This window comes from Sander lucioperca, chromosome 11, assembly GCF_008315115.2.
Source record: "Sander lucioperca isolate FBNREF2018 chromosome 11, SLUC_FBN_1.2, whole genome shotgun sequence".
In the NCBI taxonomy this organism is placed as follows: Eukaryota; Metazoa; Chordata; class Actinopteri; order Perciformes; family Percidae; genus Sander; species Sander lucioperca.
This window is the reverse complement of record NC_050183.1, coordinates 3,858,373-3,880,496: the sequence shown is the minus strand read 5'-3', so window position 1 is coordinate 3,880,496 and position 22,124 is coordinate 3,858,373. Positions and strand designations below refer to the sequence as shown.

General features: G+C 40.1%; 1 long non-coding RNA gene across 1 annotated transcript; it reads left to right on the top strand.

Annotated features, from left to right (window-relative positions):
• Positions 1-1,976: 1,976 nt before the first annotated feature.
• On the top strand, positions 1,977-14,448 carry LOC116055421. The gene is made up of 3 exons (XR_004106285.1): positions 1,977-2,200; positions 10,675-10,677; positions 14,438-14,448. It is a non-coding gene; the product is annotated as an uncharacterized LOC116055421 (long non-coding RNA).
• Positions 14,449-22,124: the final 7,676 nt, after the last annotated feature.

Genomic DNA, 22,124 nt, shown 5'->3' with positions numbered 1-22,124 from the left:
GTGGTAAGCTGTGGTATATGTTTACTATTACTGTATTAGCTGTTCATTACATAAATAATAGTGTTTTGACCACTGGGAGATGATAGCGATCTATGGTGGTACATTTGTATTCTGGCTGATGCAGGCTTTCAGCCATGATTCCTCTGGATATATACAGTGTATATTTGTTGTTTTTCGGAGGATGGGTAGACTTTGCTGCAACTGCATTTGAGCCATGTGTCAACTGATGCAAAATATTTTGGAGAGGCTGGCACCTCCTGTTGTTGGGGTCACCCACCCTGCTATGTACTGCTAGAGGAAACTTGGCTTCACCACTCTAACAGCGGGGTGAGATCCTGATAACCAGGACAGAAGTGTGTGTGTGTGTGTGTGTGTGTGTGTATGTGTGTCTCTCTTTCTCTGTCTCTGTATTTGTTAAAAAGTAGAACCTGTGCATATAGTAAAAGAAACTGAAATGCATGAATGGTAAATATTGAACTTAAATTAAAAATGTAATAACAATTAAGTGTGGTTGTTTGGTAATTGGTTGACTGTTTTTCTTTCGTTCTGTTCAAAAGTAACATTTTTGAAAACTTTTTAGGCTTTCAATGACAACAAAAACATGCTGCGTGCATCATGCATTGATTCTGTTTTTCATTTACCTCTCTGAGTCACTTTAAAGGAACACGCCGACTTATTGGGACCAGAGTTAAAGAAGTCCATACATACCCTTCTCATCTCCTGCATGTCGTAACTCTGTCTGACACCCCCACCGCTAGCCTCGCTTAGCACAGATGCTGGAGGTAACCGGCTCCATCTAGCCTACTGCTCCCAATAAGTCACAAAATAACGCCAACATTTTCCTATTTACATGTTGTGATTTGTATAGTCACAGCATGGACAAATAACAAGGTCACATGAGACACAGACATCTTCTAACCGTATATAAACTGGGAACTAATTCTCAGAAGGCGAAGCACTGCAACTTCTGCTACTTGGGCAGAGTGATTTGCTCGCAGCACCTGAGAAGCCCCGTGGTGAGGAGCAGAAAGTTCGCTTGGAGTTCGCTTGGACTTCGGAGTTGGAGTAATTACTCCGCCCAAGTAACAGAAGTAGCAGTGCTTCGCCTTCTGAGAATTAGTTCCAAGTATGTATACGGTTAGAAAATGTCTGTGTCTCATGTGACCTTGTTATTTGTACACGCTGTGACTATACAAATCACAACATGTAAATAGGAAAATGTTGGCGTTATTTTGTCCCTTATTGGGAGCAGTAGGCTAGATGGAGCCGGTTACCTCCAGCATCTGTGCTAAGCGAGGCTAGCAGTGGGGGCATCAGACAGAGTTACGATACGCACGGAGATGAGATGGGTATGTATGGACTTATCTAACTCTGGGGGATACAGTGACTAAGCTAAAGTCCCAATAAGTCGGCGTGTCCCTTTAAAAGTTTCTTTGCTGGCATTTGTCAGTTTTTCCTCGAATGAGACTTTCCAGTGTAGGACTACTGTGGCCTCCTCTCTCCACAAAAAGCCATAAGCCAAGCTAGCTTTCACTGTACAGTTTGAATTAGGAATGCCCCGATTGGTCGACCGCCAATCATTATCGGTCGATATTTACTAAAAACGCGTGATCGGTTGCTCGGCATTAATCTCTTCTAGCCGTCGATGAACTACTCCACACACATACGCTCTGCCAAGAGCAACAACTGCATGCCTGTGCCGGATTGCCTGTTCATGTGAAGTGAAGTCCCATGTGGGCACTCAGGCGCAGGCACGTGCAAACAAACAAAACAATAGTTGAGTCTTCACCCAGCAGAGCATGGCGGGTTTATGCTAAAAAAGGCGACACACAAACGCCAGATAGTAACACAAGCAATAACTAGTCGTTTTGGTGGCTATTCTTAACCGTTATCGCCGCATGATGCTCACTTAAACGCCATAGAGACCACCCGCCCGTCATTTCCACGCTTCCCATTCATTTCTATGGTAGCAGCCATGCAATGTAGTCTGGTAGCGTCGCGGGGACTTTGGAGAAGCTGGGCTTCTGCCTCTCAAAAACTCACGGAAATCTTTCAAACTGACCGTTGTCGATCTGTATTGAAGACAAATTCAGCAACTGCATAGCATATTTCTCGCACAAAATGTTTTCAGAAACACATTTCGGTGAACTATTTTTGTAAAATAAGAAATCGTATTCCAAACGAGCTGCCATTATGGTCAGTTTTGAAATCCAGGAATATATAGCCTAGTTTTCTTTGCTTGTCAGTGGCTGCAGAACGAGAGGTCGGAGCAGAGGAGAATTTACGTTTAGTAGCGAAGATATCAAGTGAATACAGCACATGGATGTATAATAAGAATGGTACAACAGAGTTTGTTGTTTTGTGCACTGTAAGCTGTAGCAGGTAAAGTTAACAACACCTGTTTTCCGGCGTGTTCTTGACTTTGAATGTGACGCACCAGAAGAAAAAAACAAACGCATACTCATCTACTTGCAATGGGAAAGGAGTCTATCATTAGCAGATGTTCCAGTTCAAAAACTCGCATATATGCGGTAGGAAATGGGTATGAAACAAGACTGACTTGTGATTCTTATTAATAGGTCTACTAAAGAGTGACATACCATTATATAGCCGGTTACACTGCCACCTGGCTGAGATCCTAATACACTACAAACAGGTAAACTGGCCAATACTTTACACAGCTATATCAGTGGCTATAACTAAACTAAACAACACAAAAGTAATCGGCATCTGCCGTCTATCGGTAGATATTGCTCATTGATGATCGAAAATCGGTATTGGATGCTTAAAACATGATTGGGGCATCTCTAGTTTGAATATAGTTTTTTAAGTTTGTGTTGAGGGCCATTTTTTGAGCTCTTTTTGAGCTCTTTTTATCTTGACTAATCTCTAACAGAGCTGTTATTAATCTAGGCTGCAGCATTATATGGTAGTCAACAGGGTTTTTAATATGTTTATTTTGATGTTTATTGCTTAATTATTTTTGTTTTGATACATTTGAAAACATGACAATGTAGTGAATGTAAATGTTTGTCTTTAAGGCATTCCAGGGGAACTATTCTCCCTACCTCTAATTTTAGCCTGAAGTCCTGACCCTAAACTAACTCAACTAAGCTCAACCTTTACTCTTATCCTAAAATAAACCTTTAACTCTAATTGATGCATGTCCTGAATTGTAAACTAGAAGCCATAGAAGCCCTGTGGACTAGCCAAAATGAGCTCTCTTGGTAAAAATGTCACCACTCCTTAGGTCTAAACCTCCAGCTTGTTTTCACAGGGACAGCAAAGCAAGCACACAGACACACAGCATGGTATAAGCCCCATTCCTAATAGGGTCATTCATAATGAAAGGAGCATTAGAAGTGCCAGGCTTTCACTCAGCAGATAAAGTGGGCATTTATCAACGACAGCCAGCTAAATTCAATTGGGATTATGTAACTCCCAACATCAACAAGGGTAGTGCCCCCGAGATGTTTTGTTTTTTGGGCTGTGATGTAGCAGGCGAGTGGCCAAAAACCCTAATATACATGTTTTCTGGTGGAGTCTTGTGAGAGCTGCTTCAGCCCAGTTGCTCTTGTCTGGTAACTCTATCAGAGTTAATACACAGCAGGCCTAATCTCTGAGGGCCCCAGGTTCTGAGCAGCCGTAATCCTTGGACAGCTCATATCACACAGGAGCAGACGCAGCAGGTCCAGGGTCACGGCTCGGCCCCTGCACCCCCATCTCATTCATCCTCTCTGTCGACTCTCAGAGCCAAAAATATAAAGTGTCTCTTCTACCAAGAGGAAACTGAGCCTTCTTCAGAGCCTTTCTTAAATCCTGTGTTCTTCTAAAAGAAGTATTGCCTTGCATGCATGACATAACTCATGCAGGTCGGTTGCATAACAAGTGCATAAAGATAAGTGAGTCTTGTCCTGTTGTTTTGTTTGAAGTCCTCAGAGGGAGCAGCTCGGGGTGAATGGGTCAACAAAACGCAGACAATTTGTCTGACTTAAAGCCCATGTTGCAGGTTAACCACCACTGTTGATTAATGGGTACATAAAGCACTCAACATATGTATATTATTGTTAAAAATGTCACCAAATAGTGTTAAAGGCCAGTTTTTACCGTTTTAGTCATTTAGTGGGGTTTTTAACGCAATTCGGTGATGACGTCACGTTGAGGAGACGTGCCTCAGCCTAGTACTAGAACTATGGTGACTGACTGGGATGAGGAAGAGGTGTTTTTACTGTCAGTGAATAGCACCGAGTGAAAGTCAATGTTTTCTTTATATTTAGTGACAGTGATCATGTCGTTAGTTCAGATAAGTACTGGTAATCTAGCTAGATCTAGAAATAGAAGGCATCATGCTAGCTATAGGCTAACTTGCCAGTCAGTCCCACCTGTGAAATCCCCCGACGTTGTAAACACATTTTCGATTAGATATCTCACGTTTTGATGGACCCTACTAGCTCCAGTAACAACATATTTGCCTAGTGTTTATTTATTACTTGGATGGGGATGCTGTTTGGCTTTTCACAAGTTTAGACAGCTAGCTAAAGCTACGCCGACGTTTACTTTTTATTACGACAGCCTTCGTTGTTTCCTATATCTGCGTCCACGTTGTCAACATAAGACATGTGGCGTTAGTGCTCTTTTTGTACCATAATTGTATTGAATGAAATGTTAAGCTTCGCTCCTACGAGATGGGTGGGTTTTTGTTAACTACGTTACACACAAAGTTAACTGGCTATAGTTAGCCTGTGCTAGCGGAATTAGCTAACGTTGCGTAGCCAGCCAGCAGCTTCGGCAGTAGTTCCGGCGAGCTAACCACGACAGCTAACACATCCACAAGCGTCTCTATTTCAAACATCACTGCAGATTGACTGCTTTTAGCAGCAGAGGTTGATTGTGGGCGACAATACTGTCGTGGTTTGCTTACCGAAACTACTGCCGATTGCCGAAGTTGCTGGCTGGTTACGCAACGTTAGCTAATTCCGCTAGCATACAGGCTAACTATAGCCAGTTAGCTTTGTATGTAGCTAACAAAAACCCACCCATCTCGTAGAAGCAAAGCTTAACATTTCATTCAATAAAATTATGGTACAAAAGGAGCACTAACGCAACATGTCTTATGTTGACAATGTGGACGCAGATATAGGAAACTCCGAAGGCAGTCGTAATATTTACCTAGCTAGCAGTCTAGGCTAACGCAGTTGCACTAACGTTAGCAAACGTCGGCGTAGCTAGCTGTCTAAACTGTGAAAAGCCGAACAGTATCCCCGTCCAAGCTGTGTTTCACTTTCCCTCCAATATTATTATACACATAATAAAGACACAAGGACTCGGTCGAGACCAAAAGCCATATTTTGCAACACTAGTGGCACAGACCGAGCCCATAGACAGTGAACAGAGACGGGGCTTTCATCTGTCGTCTCCCCAACGTGACGTAGTGCAATGCATTGTGGGGGAAAAGAGAATCATTGCAAACCGCTGTAAAATAGTACTACTTTTTCATATTTTATTCCGTTTTGTGATATCCATTGTATTTGATGTTGTTGGGTAACAGTTTAAATGTTTATTACCAACAAGCAAATTGCACAAATTCATTAGGAAATAAACCTTGCAACATGGGCTTTAAAGACGGGAGACGGTGAACGTTGGTTTCTTTTAAACCAAGATTGTGGTCGTCACAGACCGTAACCAGATACACCAGGCCAGCATTCAGAGGCTCAGGAAGAGCGTCTACCCACAGGCCAGTAGGATCCTAAAATGTGGGTATTACAGTAAGTGACTAATGATGAAATATATAAAAGGAATGTGAATATGCAAAAAGGAATATGGGAATTTTTTTTTTGTGTATGAACACAATTTACAGCAGTTAATGCACATAATACAGTTACTGTTTCCTCGACATATATATTTTACTCTCCACGGTCAGTCCAGAACAGTCTAGCAGGTAACGTTAGCCTAGAAATGTTCACTAACATCAACAAACGACCGTCGGGACTCAGCACAAAGAGTCCACACATGCTGTGGACCTTCAGCAGCGGCCGCAGCAACTTAAACCCAGCCAGCGCAAGACCGGAGCTGCTGTCCGCTCTCCTCCCGGCGAAGTGGTGTCGCGGCGGGGCGATGCGGAGGGACCGCGAGGACTGCTAATATTACTAGCTAACCTTAGCTAACTGCAAAGTCAGCTTCTCCAGTGCTGTGTTCAACTGCTGTCGGAAATTATACGATCATTTCAAACTGAACACTTAAAATAGCCCACTAAACATGGCTGAGAAATATTCAGATTACATGAACACGAGGAGAAAACACACTTTTACTTTAAATGTCTGTTATTTGCCTGATCAGCATGTTTTAACTCACCATTGCTCTTTGTTAACCAAAATTCACAATATTGATTGACCATCATCGACACTGGGAGTTTACAAAGAGTGGGTGAAGGCAGCCGTGTATGGCCTTGACACTGTAAATATAGCGTAATTATGGCCTTTCATCTAAAAGGAGGTGATTAAGGACTTTAATAAACATAAAGTTTTGGGGTTTTTTTTCCAGAGTAACCCAACCTTAAAGAGAAAGCTTTGATGGGTCACGATGTTAAAAATCCTCACCAAAGACAGCCAACAACAGTAGAGCACAGACTGCCATTGTGAAATAAAACCCAGACAGAATAATAGATGCTGCCAGCATTGGCTGAAGCTTGTGGGTTTATTGCCAAGGTGATGGAGAGGTGGAGGAGTTGGCTCATTAATACATCTTCTTCCCTATATCCTCCTTTCTTTGTCCAGCCCTCCTTCACCTGCAAATAATGTTGCAGGTTGTTAACCTACGTGTTATGATGTACGTATAACTCTACTCACTGCAGCAGGGACAGGTAGTAGGAAAGCTCATGAATTAACTTGTTGGTGTGTTGAGAAATGATAATTTGTAATGTATTGTGTCTGTTTATTTGAGGGTTAGAGACTATGTATCCATCTGTGTGTCTGTGTGAAAACTTCTTGTGAGTTTATTTTGTGTGACAGTAGTGTGTGCGTTTGTTTTTTGTTTGTGTGTATTCATGTGAGTAGACTGGAACAGTTATTGCCCCCTTCAAATATTTATGCGAGTTTGTTTGCTCATATTTATAGTCTAGAGACTAAAAGCACAGCAGCCATTTCTCATCAACCCAGTTAACTCTGCCAAGGTGAGAGGGGGAGTAAAAGAAAAAGAGAAAGGAGAGAGAAAATAAATAAAAAAACTTAACAGGTTAAGAGAATCCGGGCAGACAGGCATGAAGGCAGGAACACAGACAGAAATATTTTAGCTTTTTGACTGCCAAAACATCTGAAATAGCTAAATATGTGAAAATAAAAAGGTAAAACAGAAGTGCTTTTGGAGGATTTCTAAGAAAGTAAACAATTTCTGTTCATTAATCTCTTTGCTGTACTGGCCTGTTGCCAGATCTACTCAACAGCAAATCAACATGGAAATCCCCCTTAAGCAACCTTATATTCCTTAGTTTCAGGATGCCTTGCGTTTGAATACTTTCATAAGAACCAAGTGCTCACAACTATGTTAACGTTCAGTGCCAGTGTGAGATTTAATGTGTCCCATGTTGCAGGAAATGTGTGGAAATGGTGGAGGTGAACGGTCGTGTATAGCACTTCTGACTTTAATGCCAGAGGCTTTTATGTCTGTTAACTTAAACAAGTGTTTTAGTTGCCTAACCTTAAACATATCTTAAACACACCCTATATATATTGTATTTACCATAACATCAATCTTTCCCTAATTTTAAAGATAACGTTCCACATTTTGGGAATGTTTGCTTATTCTTATATTTGATGAGAGTTTGATGAGATGATCAACAGCACTCTGTTTATTCAACATGAGGCTGAAGAGCCAGGAAGTTAGTTTAGCATAAAGACTAGAAACAGGTAAAGGATAGGGTTGTGCTGATGGACGATATCATCGTCCATCGTGATGGCTGGCCGACATCACGAAAAAAGCGTTAACGTGGAACGCTATCACACTTTCCTTTCTCCCCTCATTGGATTAAGTTTGTCGACACTACTGTGTGCGTGCATCAATAAGTAAGTCTGATGTCCTGTAGATACGGGACAATGTTATACAGGATTTATGAATGTATGTTAGCAACACAGGCTAATTCACAAGGGTACTATTTTATGTGTGAGCTAATATTGCGCATCTGTTCATGTGCGCTGCAAGAGTTATGTTTCTGTTTATTGAATGCGTTATTCAGTGAAAACATAACCGATAATGTAGTTTAATCTCAGTAATGATGGTATATTAGGTTATTACTGTTGCTCTGTTGAAGGCAAACGTCCCACTGTACTGTCGTTATGCAGATCACGGACATCTGATTGACTTTACTGCACCATAGTTAGTTAAGTGAAAGTAGGTCAAATGGTAAAAAACTGCCCCTACCAGCCCCCCCGACGACGATATCATCGTCCATCGCCATGTTTTACTGTGAGCATCGTCAACTGCCAATTTAGGGGACATCGCCCTACCCTAGTAAAGGATGTCCAAATGTTAAAAAAAAAAATCAGCACCTCTAATACCCCGTTTACACGTACATGGTTATTTTGAAAAACGGAGACATTTCCCTTCATTTGCGCCCTTCGTTTACACGCAAATGGAGAATTCGCCTCTGAAAACGATTCTTTCTAAAACTCCGGCCAGAGTGGAGATTTTGGAAAACTTCGTTTGCATGTAAACTGAGACAAACGGAGGTTTAGGCAGCCGAGGAAGTGAGGAAGAGAAGAGAGAGGAAGTGATTTGTTGCTGTTGTTGCTATTTTCGGGATTCTGATTGGCTAACGTGGGCTTGAGCTTCTCGTTACACTGCCACCTATAGGTTTGGCATGCTCTTGACGGCTTTGACGGCATATATACATGGGTACGTGTAAACAAACACTTTACTGAAAACTGACAGCTGTGCACAATGTTATTTTTGAAAACGGAGAGGTTGAAATGTCCGTTTATGAAAATAGCTGGCCACGTGTAAACGTAGCATAAGCCTGACTAATCAACACGTTATGTCTCGTTTGTTTAATCCGAACAAAAAACTAACTGTAAAAACAAATTGGGATTAGCAGGTTATGCCGGACTATTTCTTTGCTGGGACCAAGAACTTCCTTACGTTTTTTGTTGTCACCTTAAGGTTGCCAGGCAACCAACATAGGACGTTAAACTATACTTATAATTGCAATACACAGATACTTAAACACGTTTATACTGGCTGTTAAGAAATACTGTCATTGAGCAAAATCCAGGGTTTGCAGAATCCTCCAATATCTAAGTTTTGCCTGTCAATGTGTTGAACAGACATATTAGAACACATTAACACAAGATAGATCAGCACATTGTGCCCAGGACTACAATCTGCGTTTGGCATTCGGCAGTATGATTCTCAGGAATGCTTGGCTGTGGTGTTAGTTACATCATAAAACAAGAAACCCACTGTGAAGGATTTAACACTCTTGAGGCCCAATGATTGCCCTGAGGAATATGCAGCAAGAGCTACAGATGAATCAATCAACACAACATCTGCACTCTAATCTGCATAGGCCCCCTGCACTGGTAAAAGCTCCCATTAACACACTTCCAACTGTCACTAAGAGACACTTGTAAATACATACAGTACACACACGCTAATGCACACACACATGCTGCATCCACATGCACTTAAGTAATATGATCATTCGCTGCTCTTGGCAGTAACCTAAATCTCTGAAACACCATAGAAATGAGACCTGGGTAACTTACAGTAGGTTAAAGGATTAAGAAAACCCAGATCAATAGATATCTGATGGAGAAACCTGATTATTGAGAAATGTCTAAGCTGAACCAGGATTCTTAAAGTACCTTCTTGTACTAAAGCTAAATAAAAATCAACATAAACTCTGACTGTAAGTAATCAAAACTGCATTGGCACTCCTGTTATTAACTGAAGCTTTTAACTATCAAATAAGTTGATTTCAACAGCTGAAAAGTTCCTTGTACAGTACATGTACATCAGCACCCTAATGAATGCTCTCTGCTTAATCGGATCTTGCCTTGGATGCAAATTTATTTGATAATGTGGCTGAATTGCAACACCTTGTAGTTAAACGGATATTTCTGATCTTTTAAAGTGGGGTTGTATAAGGTACTTATCCATAGTCAATGTATTACTACTGTTAAGCCCAGTCTTTTGGAGTAGTGAGCTCAATTCAATTCAACAACTTTATTAATCCCACAAGGGGCAATTCGTTAAGAACAGCTAAAGACAACACACACATACATACAGCACACAAGCCTACATATAGGCCTACACCATAGAGAGTAGTTATCCATTTAAAAGCCGAATTGCAGAAGGGATAAAAGAGTTAGAGTGGCCATTAGTTTTAAAAGCAGGTCAAACATAACGACGTCTTGATGGCAACAGAGAAAATTCCCTTTGAAGAACATGATCTGTAGAAGACAAAATGCTCATTGCTTTACGCAAGATTTGTTGAGTACAAAAAGAATTTAATCTTTCTTTCACACCAATAATTTTGGAGCAGGTTTTGACTATACTGTTCAGGCTGTTTCTGTCTTTCACTGTGAGGCTGTGAAACCAGCAGATAAAAGAAAAAGTCATAAGGCTTTCGATAAAAGATTGATAAAAACGACCTAGCTAGGATAGACTGACACGTCACATGAGGGGGTGTGTTTGTGTGATCTGATTAGACAACAGAGCAGGTGGTGATGAGGAGATTCAGATTGATATTGTGTCCTGAGGGAGGCAATCACGGGAGGCAGCACGCTGCAGGGTGACAGCGGCAAACCAGACACTACCACATGGAGAAACACACTGAGAAAAGACTTTCTTTCTGACGGAAAATACTTTGCCTTTCTTGTTTTCCCACATCACAAACTTTTGTCAGTTCCTAACCCTTTTAAAACACTAAAGTCACACAATAAAAAAGAAACTAACTGATCAATGCAGCGGTAGACCCCTGTGTTCTCCTTTTTGTAGGTGGCTAAAATAGGTTTTGCTGTGTGGCACCGACCACTGTAGGAAATACACTGACTATGGATAAGTACCTTATATAACCCCACTTCAAATTAGCCAAACTATCCCTTTACCTATTTTGCATTTGTTCTTAGCTGCACACAGGTCTGATAAAATAACTGAAAACCAGTTATTACCCAATTAAAACAACAACCAAAACAACACAAATCAGCTGGATCAAGTTCTAACAATCCCCCTGACCCTGTCTGTTGGTTCATGCTGATTTAAATCCTTAGTGAACACAGTGGATATCAGTCCACTGATGAAGACAATAAATTTTTTTGAGCTCATTGAGTGTAAAGGTCACTTTTCATGCCTGTGTGCTCCTGTAAACTACTAAGACCCACTTGATATTGTTTCTCCCTCCAGATTTCCAGGCATAAAATCTGAATCTCCACCAGTGAGACAATCAGAGCTTATTTTCTGGAAACATACTCCCTGATACTTCTTTCAACTCATACCCCCCCCCCCCACACACACACACACACACACACACACACACACACACACACACACACACACACACACACACATGAGAGCTGGTTGTCATTATTGATTAATGCATTCAGGGGAACAGACACAAGCACAAACTAAGGTGGGACTGCATCTACTGTATCTTCACTAGCTGGCTGAGACCTGAGGGAGGTAGAGCTGTACCTCTCTGTGATGAACCATGAAGACATCTGGAGGGATGGGCCGGGGGCCTACAAAGGCTCCAGACAGCCCCTCTGGATATTGTTTATATGGGTCAGAAATATATCTGCACAGCCATGCACCAGATTTAGCAGATTCCTCCTATTGTTTGCATCAACACAGAGGATAACCAGCCATCAAATGAGGGTTGTTAGAAAGTGAGGCCCTCTGTGAGGCTTCAGCAAAGTCCTTTAAAAGTTAGAGAAGAGCCTGTAGGAGGAAATTATGTTGCACTCTATTGTTCAAGGACATGGGGGGTTTACCGCTCCAAAGTAATTGGTTGGACATATTTCTGTAAGCTTTCTGCGGGGACCACATTAACACAGGATGACTACCGTGTCTAATTATTGTCTCAGCAGCCCATTGACTGCAAGCTAATGAGTCTGTATGAACACAAAGCTCAATTATACAGTACACACAATGATAAATAGGGGGAGTTCGGGTCAGGGTAACAATTGGCAGGCAAAAACAACCTCGAGCATGTCATAATGAGTTTGCTTCGAATAGTTATAATAACATTTCAGTAGAAATGAGGCCCTAAATTATCAATAGAAATGGGGCCCTAAAAGCAACACTTTCTCACAGATAATTGGAAAGGTCACATCAACCAGCCTGGAAAAACATTACTGCGAATCTGCTCAACTATTCATGCAATAATGAGGCACTTGTGGCTCAACACACAATGCTAAAAAGACGCACACAAACCCGTGCAAAATTCAGCCCTGGCAGTAGAGCTGTCAACGAATATTCTAAATTTACATATATAGCCTATTCAAATATATATTCAAACTGTAAAAAAAACCAAAAACAACAGACATTCAAATATGAAAATATTATTCTAATGTGAAAAAGTAGCACTACAAACAATGAGGGTGAAGAAGAATATGCCACAAAGATGCCAATGAAAAAGTCTAACTGATGAGAAGACGAGATTCGGGAACTCATGTCGGTAAGGAATGACGTTGAAATCTTCGGAAAAAGTCAAGGAACGGTTTGGTGGTTTATGACCAAATTGCAAACCAGATATGTGATCGCTGTGTAGGGAAGGAATATTACAAAATCATACCAGTTCATGATAAAGAAATGCAAGTGGAGATTAGAAAAAAGACAAGACAATTCATAACATCAACAGGATTGATGATTTTTGGCTGCTGTCATCCCAGGAAAGCACAACATTTCAGAAGACCTTGATAATGTAGCTCCACATGGCAACGTTGAATGGATAAGTCACCAATGTGTTTTAGGAGAATAATACATTTCCTAACCTGTTGCATCATCCTAAAAAAACCCACAGTTATTATACAGAACCCTGTTCTACTTTATCTTTCTCCTAACATGACAGCATTGTCACCACTCCCTTGTCTTTTAATAAAAAATGACTCCCTGTGGAGACATTTGAAAGATTTCCCCTCCTTGGCAGTCCAGTCCACCATTGTCTGACAACTCAAAACATCTGGGTTATAAAAATACTCTTTTTATGTCAAGGTACTGTATTCTTGTTTGGAGTACAAACTCTATTCAAGCATGATTATTTGGAGTCACAGCCAAAGCCAACTTAACACTGATACTGCTTAACTAAAAGAAAGATTTGCCAAGAATTGAACAATGTATTTTTGTTTCCCTGTGATCTCTGCAGTTCTAGGTAATGATAATTCGGAACACCATGTAATAACTCCTTGTTTCAAGTCTTTGTGCTAAGAAGAGCTAGCCGGCTGTTGCCTATAGCTTCATATTTACTATGCAGGCATAAAGAAAAACAAATAAGAGTATTCTAAAAATGTTGCTTTTAATGATTAATCAATCAATTATCAGAGTAGCTGCCCATTCATTTTCTGTTTTCTGTTTTTCATTTTCTATACTAGTATTAGTACTAGTAGTACAATCAACTAATTGTTTCAAATCTTATGAACAAGTATTAAACAACCTTTTGCTCAATCATAACAGATCACTGCTTCTGCTGTATATGCATAACTTAACCAACAATTTATACCAGGTCTTGTATAAATCTATGTGGTGATCAGGTTTCATGTTTCATGATGTGTTATACGCATAGACTGTACAGTCTATGGTTATACGAGATATCTCATTCCTAAAATCTCAATGAGTTGCCTTTTTGTATGCAACAGGAAGGAAACTCCAAATACTTTTTCCAGATACATTAATATATGTTTATAATGGCCACAGGGGGTCCAGCAGCTTTGCTGAAGGAACCAACACAGCAAGAATGACGGTTGAGGGCATCATGACCTATAATCACTAAAACCTGCTCACCCTGACTCTTTCTTCAGCAATCAAATAAGTAATGTTTGTGTTTTTATTCAGACACTTGCCAGGTCAAATCAATATTAAGACGCCTTGTTCTTGAGTTGGCATCAAATAGATGATTTTGTTTATTCACAGTCTGCTTCCTCAGCCAGCAACCACTCTCTCATTGCTCCCTGACAGACTAGTCCTACAAAACAAGCTTAGCATCCAACAGTAGGTAGAAGTGAGCTTACTATGTCACAAGTTGTAGGGCTAAATTTAAATGCATCTGACTGATGGGGTGATGCTTCCTGGCTGCATACTGCACACAAAGTCCCTGTAACTCAGATCTCATATATACTGCATGGTGTGGCAATTAAAGAAAACCCCATTAACTCCTCAAGCAGATGCAATTGCCAGAACAAAGCAGTTTAGCTAGAATAAGTCATGTGGGAGCACTGAGTTGTGTTCAAAGAGAAAACAGTCTGTTACCTATGTATGCCTATGGTCAGCTGATCGTTATATCTCCTTAGCAGAAGTCAAACAAAGTCAACAAAATCAAACATTACAGAGCACGGTTACACAGTAACGTCACCTACAATGACCTAGAACTGTATGGTCATTATGGAGTTTTGTAGTGCTGTTGGATTGTATTGCATTATACTGACAGGTGTTCCTATTATTCTTTCAACCCAAACAATACTGGTGTGGAAACTTCTGGCTTCTAAGAATTTGATATCTGATACCCTAATTAATCAAAATAATGTGCATGTGACACTTGAGTATGAATTTACATATAACAAAACACAGAATTGAACATTTCAATAAAAAAATTATTGAACACAAAAAACAATGTTTCAGTGGAGACTTTCCCACACTTTTTATGTACGCAGCTGTAGCCTCAGTGAATATTCTACCATACTGACAGTGAACAACTTGACTGCTGATTTACATCTAACTCTCCTGTGAATATAATCATAAAGCATTCTTAACAAAGTGAACTGTCTTAGACAAATACAGTTTTCAAAAACTAAATCAGCCATAAGGTTGCTGGACTAATCTGTATATGTTGCACATTGACAGAAGCCACAGCATTCACCATCCTTTGTTAGCAATGTACATTACTGTTGTTGATGTGACACTTGCACACAATTGTTGAAAATGCAGTGTGAAAGTTATCTTACCACTCAGACAAACAAGCTCTCTGTTTCTGTCTTGCTCCCAGCTCTATCTCTTCGCACGTACATTCACAATCTTCAAACGACACACGTGGCATCAGCATCATAAATCTGACAGGGCTTTCATGTTTAAGATTGTGTGAGTGAAATATGTGGCTATAACCAGACTTTTCCTCAGCTTCCATCTTTAAAAAGTCACGTGAGGTCAAACAAGGGCAAGGTGTGTTAATGTAATGGTCACAGTTTGTTGTGTAGTAATTCAGTATGCAATGATCACAACATTTTCTATGTATTGCATCTCTGTAAATGCAAATATCTACTTCATCCACACCACAGCGGAAGATCCCAAAAAACCATGATACATCTTTTGTGGAAAACAAGAAGATGTATGTTTGAGTCAACATGCAGACACTGTAGTTTGATAATCCTTTATAAAGTTGTGTAACAGAGGCTGGGGCTTAATGCCTGCTGTGAGATAGTTTGGACAAATTGCTCTTTAATAGGATTCAATATTTTAATCTTATTCACACTGGAATGTTTGGAACAAAAAACATTTGTTTCACAACTTCTAAATTGGGCATAATTCAAGTGATGCAGTTTGCTGGTTAAACTTCCAGAGAAAAGGAGGGCAATCTCAATTATTGCCTCTCTGATCAGATACCACAGTGGCTCTTTAACAAATTCCACAATGGTCGTATTGATGCAAAATTCAATCTTCACTTAATCTGATGATGTACTGTAATTCTCGTAATCATGAGTACTTAGCTGTAAATTACAATGGATTAAAGCACCTGCCAAATGCTGTAAAAGTAAACAATAATGTAATAATTAATGTAATTAATTTGTCTGGGCAAAAACCAGAGAAGTTTTCTTGTGTTACCGCTGAGTATCAATTAGTGTACTTGTAGATTTCTATTTTTTTTAGAGTTATCTGTGAGAATTATTAACGAGACAATTATGGACCAATGTACAGTGTCAGCAGAAAAAAAGGTCAAGAAAATCTCAAATCAACATGTGCACTACTAAATATGTAATTTCTTAAGTGAAAAAGGCCTATGATCTTTTCCTGTGTTACATCCTTCACCAGTATCCTATTTTAACATTAAAACATAAAGTATAATGGAGGATGCTCTCGATGATCTCATAATGTCTAATGTGACCTCAAGCCTCAAATGATCCATTTATTAATAACTTCTTGGTGGCCAGCAGTAGAGTAATGCCATTGTACTGGGCCGCTCCCAAATGCCAATATGACTCAGCAGCATACTAATTAAGAGCATGATTCTTTGTCAAACCTTCCCTCCATTGAGGAATTAAAAAAATGTAGGCCTACCTTATCTTTTACAGAGAAACACTCCAAGATTTGTTTTTACAGCTAAATCATTCTTCATTATTTATTTACAATGCAATAAATGTAAAAAAAAAAAAAAAAAAGTATATCTATTGTGTTTCCTCTATATTCATTCTGCCGCGATGCACTGCCGTGAGTTTATGAACGAGGTAACTGTCTGTGGTTAGTTCACGTCTGTAACAACAGGACAGTTGAGACTGTTATCTAAACTGCTCAAGTCAGCTGAACAGGTGAAGCAAAGATAACGTTGTCGGTAGTCTAACGGTTACAAACAGACTCAGTAGTGAACGACACGGCAACATGCTAACAGATTCCGTGTTGTTAGCTGAGCTGGACCAGAACATTTTTGGGTGACCTGTTATGTCATATAATAATAGGACTGAATACATGTTATAGCATTTATCTTTAACTATAATGTGGTCACAGAAAAAAAACAACTGTACAATCATGTTCACACTCCCACACAATCAGCTGCTATTGTCTTCATCATACGCAATCCTCCAAAAACATAACATGAACCTTTTATTAATGTCAGACACACGGCTCATTAATCAAAATCTAAGTTTGGAGGGATAGAGATGAGGCAGACAACGTTATGGTGTCTGCAAGTCAAAGGCCACACAAGGAACTCCATTTATCATTTTAAAGACCTTGTTGGTCCGTCCGCTCATTATCTAAGCTATTGATGTCAAGCTATTGATACTGTCAAACTGTGAAACTATGGAGAGTACAACACTTAAAATGGAGCAGAAACTGAAATTACTGAAGATGCAGCCTCAAGCAAGAAGTCTTGTGGGTTTTCTGAACTGCAGCTGCACGTTGAATCTATCCTATGAATGTTTAGTGGTTAAAATTCTAATTCTGCTGTTAACTGGGGCAAGACACATGATAATATTAGTCCTTGCGAACCAGATGATGATATATATGTATATGTTTTATTCAAATAAAGTTGTCTGTGCTACTAATAAATGCAGGGGGAATGCATGAGACATATTAATACAATGTGTTCCCAGTGATTCCAGTCAAAATGTTACATCACCAGAATGATCTGTTTACAGTAAGCTGTGCTCATAAATTGGAGATTAGTCCACATCTGAAGTCAGTTCCTAGAAGTAGAATACTGTGAAATTTTAAGTGAGTGTGCCATGTTGTGATGGTATGTCTACTGTGGGGAAGAGTGTGGCCCAAGCCAATAGATCGGCTCCCAGATGATGTCACCTTTTTCTCTGGCAGGGCTTTATCAGTGAGGTCAGACCATAATATTAGGCATGTTATTTTCCAAGCCAGCTGTCTTTTTCTCACAGAGACTTTGCACACACTCGTCAGTGGCCTAACTGCAAACGAATATTCACGTCTCTAACTCATACTGAAATTAACCATACACCCCTTCTCCACTTTATTTTGCAGCTGGAACACAGACTGATCTCATGAAGTGGCGTATATATGACACGCCAATTTGTATGCCATTATTGGCGTGTTATCAAGACGCATACTCGCTTTTTAGCATGTTTATCAACGCCGTTTGGCCTCCATTGACTTATATTACCTTGCGACTGTGTGTGAATTTACGCCGTGGCGAGTAGTATGAAAGGGCAAAAATCCACGTAGTGAGGTTGGTCGGGGTGGCGGATGGGTCAAACACAGGACTTTCACCCAGGAGACCGGGGATCGTGTCCCGTGTGTGACGTTTCCTTCGTGTCCCGCGTATCACGTTTCCTAAACTCAACCGTCGCTTTCTTCTTTTACTAATGCCAACCCGGTTCTTCTTTTCCTAAATCCAACCAGTCCGTTGTATACAGTGCTCAAAATGCGTGCAGATAACACACCACTTGGCTTTAGAAAGTGGCGTGTAGTTGACGCGATAACACGCCACTTTTCTACAAGTGGCGTATGTTTACGTCCGCTGTATACAGCGTAGACATACACGCGGATAGCTCAATGCATACAGATAACACACCACTTGGCTTAAGAAAGTGAGCGTGTATGTTTACGTGAAGTCATGATATCACGTTGTGGAACAAGCATTTGTCTAGCCGCAAGGTGGCAAATTGTCTAAACCAATTGTCTTGACATTACAATGGAACCACTGGGATTTTTCATTTAAATCCCTTTTCATTTCAATTATCAGTTTTAGGTTTCTCAAACAGAGGGATCTTTTTTTCGTGTAGGTTTCTTTCTTTCATCTTGGAGGAACAAGAGGTCCTCCTAACTTGACCTTGTACAATAAAAATGTTTGGATGATTGAATCACTGTGGAGTCCTTTGGTTAGAGGGCTATATTTGCATTCGGAAAATTATACACAAAACTCATAATTATACGGTTTGTTTGCTGAAACATGTCAGCTTTAGAAATAAAAATGTTTAAAACCGAAGCCAGAGCTGAAAGCTGTGTTTTTGGAGTTCAAGTACATTCTGGAAAAACAAATACAACATTTTAAAAGCTCTAAAAAAACTGTCTTTGTTCTTACACTTATTTAAATTCTGCGAACTTGGCACCTCTAAGAGAGAACTTTACTCAACTTCTCTTCCACTTCAGGGGTTATCTGAATCTCATGGCAGAATGCCAAATAGCCGTTTTGTCATTTAGGAGCTAAATTTCCTTGCGGCTGAAATGCATGTGAACTACTGGTGTGTGAAATCATCTTCACTCAAAATGACCTCACAGGTTTCTTGGTGGGCCAAATTGTAACTGCTAGATCCCCTGTATCAGGGCTCCTTTTTCAATCCACTTAACTTATTTCCACCTTAATAAGGTTCGTCTTGCGGTTGTAGCTCTGGGAGGGTGGACAGGTAGTCTGGCTCTGACTGATAGACCTACTCACTCCCTGCAGGGCGATTTCACTTTCATGCTATTATCTCTCTCAAGTCGGCAAGAGATTTTAGAAGTCAAAAGATTTTCAAGAAGTCAAGTGCTCTTAATCAGCAAATGCTAGATCAAACAGCTGTGTGCACGTGTCTGCACAAGAGCATATGCATACAAGAAGTCTAGTTATAAAAAGTAGTGTTTTGTTACATATTTCAATATTCCTTTGCAAATACAATTGTTTCAGTTTCTGTCTTTGTTCAGTGTAGGGCTGCAACAATTATTTTCATTATCGATTAATCTGTTAATTAATTATTTTCTCAGTTATTCAATGAATCGCTTGATCCAGAGAATGTCGAAAAAAATAGTGAAAAATCACATTTTCCCAGAGTCCGAACAACAGTCCAAAACCCAAAAGTATTCAATCTAATATCATAGAAGACTAAAGGCCTTTACACACCGGGGGCTTGACGAATAAACAACACGAAAATGCGAAACAATCGCCTGCGAATATTTTGCATCAAAACTATTCATACCAGCAGCGATGCAAGTTTGCTACAGTTGTTCAATAAAAGGTTTAAATATTGGCACCAGCATATCTACCATGTTGGTGGGACAGTTTGAGGTTCTTCTGGAGATGCTGCTGAAGCGAGAGAGAAAGTGACAGGAGAGAGGAGAGTTAACGTTTAGCGGTAAAGAGATATCAAGTGAATGTAGTTAGTCTGCAGTTTGCACTACTAAATGCTGCAGCTCCTCAAGACCAGGGGAGGGGGGGGGGGTCTTGTTTCCCCGGCTGCTGAGTGAAATGACGGGGGTTAGCTCCAGAGACTCCAGCCCTGTCTCCCCCTGTGCTGTCCGATCACGGTCAACACTAGCTACTGTAAGCTATTTTATTGAGTTCCCTATTAGCAAAATACTCAGAGTGAATTTAATTCCCTATGGTAAAAAGTTACGCAGTGTAGCCGTTGACTGTTTATAGAGTATAGCATATGTCTAGGGCTTTTATTGTGACAGGTAAGAACGGAAAGAATGTCTCTGGTAAACACTGCCTTTGTCAAGGTTGAAAGTAGTAATAAAGTTGCCGTCTTTACAGCCTGCTGTTGTTGTAGCATGATCACGTCATATTACATCATAATAAGTAAACGACACAACGGCATTGGTTGATGTCTTTATTTGCGGTGCGAAAGCTCAGAAAAATCTAGAATTCTAGAAAAAAATTACGTCGCTATATTAAAACGTCCCCAGTGTGTAAAGGCCTTAAGAAGAACAGCAAATATTTACATTTAAGATGCTGGAGCCAATCACTTTCTGGCATTTTTGATAATTATCAAAATTGCTGTTGATTGATTGATTTTTCTGTCAATCCATTAATCTACTAATCGACTACTGGTTTAAGCTAGAGTACAGTGTTTATTTTCCTCTTTGCTTCTTAATAAGCTTAAAGCTTTAGTACATAACTTTTTGATATTAATGAATGTCCATTACATTAAAGCCAATGCCAAATGAGTTGCTACAAAGCTAATTAAGACTATCAGCTCCACACAACTCTCTCTGTATTTCTCAGTATGACTGTATTCAGAAACTGGTGTCATCTGGCAACTTTTGTGCGCAGAAACTCGAGTGAAGATAATTGCCTCTTCTAAAGAGTCCATCATGTTTTTTAATCCTCCGTGTCCTCCTTGGCTACTAGCAACTGCATGGAGGAAGGGTGGGGGGGGGGGCGGTTCGTGGTCACTGAAGGCTTGTATCATGTGGACTCGCAGATAGCTTTGTTGTCATTACTTTGAAATCCTCATAGGGAGACAGAAATTACATACTATAGCTTTAAGAGACTTTGTATACCATTTACAAAAGGGGGTTTGCCGAATTTGAACACACTATAACTGCATGGTCTTACACAAGAGAATATCAAAAATGGTGGTGAGCGCAGCAAACAACTTTGTTTGCTATGATTGATTGATTGTCTCGGAGGCTCGATTTATGAACAGCCAGATGAGCAGGATGAAACGCACCATGTGGATTAATTATTTTCTATAAGAATTTTTTCATGCTTTAGACATTATAGATCATACAGCAGCAAAAACACCATAGCTGCAGATTATTCTTTGACTATCTTTCTAACCCTGGCCTGGTGCTTACAGAGCAGAGTGCCAAGCGGATGATGCTGAGGCTGCTGCCTGTCTAATCTGCTTCCAGCCTATTTTCTTCACAGCTGTCTCATTTACTCCCACCATATCATGATTGCCATTAGTAGACTACCTGCCAAGTGAAAATGCCATCAGCTGCATTGAACGTGACCACACTGTGGCATCACACATCCTCTAAAGGTCTGCTAATACCGTTTCCTGCAGTGATGGAATGCCATCGCACCACATAATGTAGGATAGAGATGACAGGGTAGAGATTTGATGTCCTACGTCTGGCAATTTATTAGAGTAATGGATTGAGAAAGTGTGCTTAAGTCATTGATGAAAAACATCATGTGACACAAGTGACACAGAAGGATGCTTCATTGCGGGAGGAAACTATTCATAGCTTGTAACACAGAGTAATTAGAGGATGAAAAACAGTGTTTGCATGGCCCCATTATGCCTTGTGTTCATTAGTGTGTATATGGCAACAGATGTTAAGATGATGAATATATTTTCGGTGTGTACAATGTCTACATATTTGTGCATACAGTATGTGTGGGAGTATGCACACACAGTTGTGACAGTTTGTCCTATTTCATAACTAAGAACAGTCCTTGAACAAGAGCAAGGTCTAAATCTGCCAAAGGCCAAAGACTGAGAGGATGGATGTTGTACAGTTAGGAAACTAGCTCTGGCCTC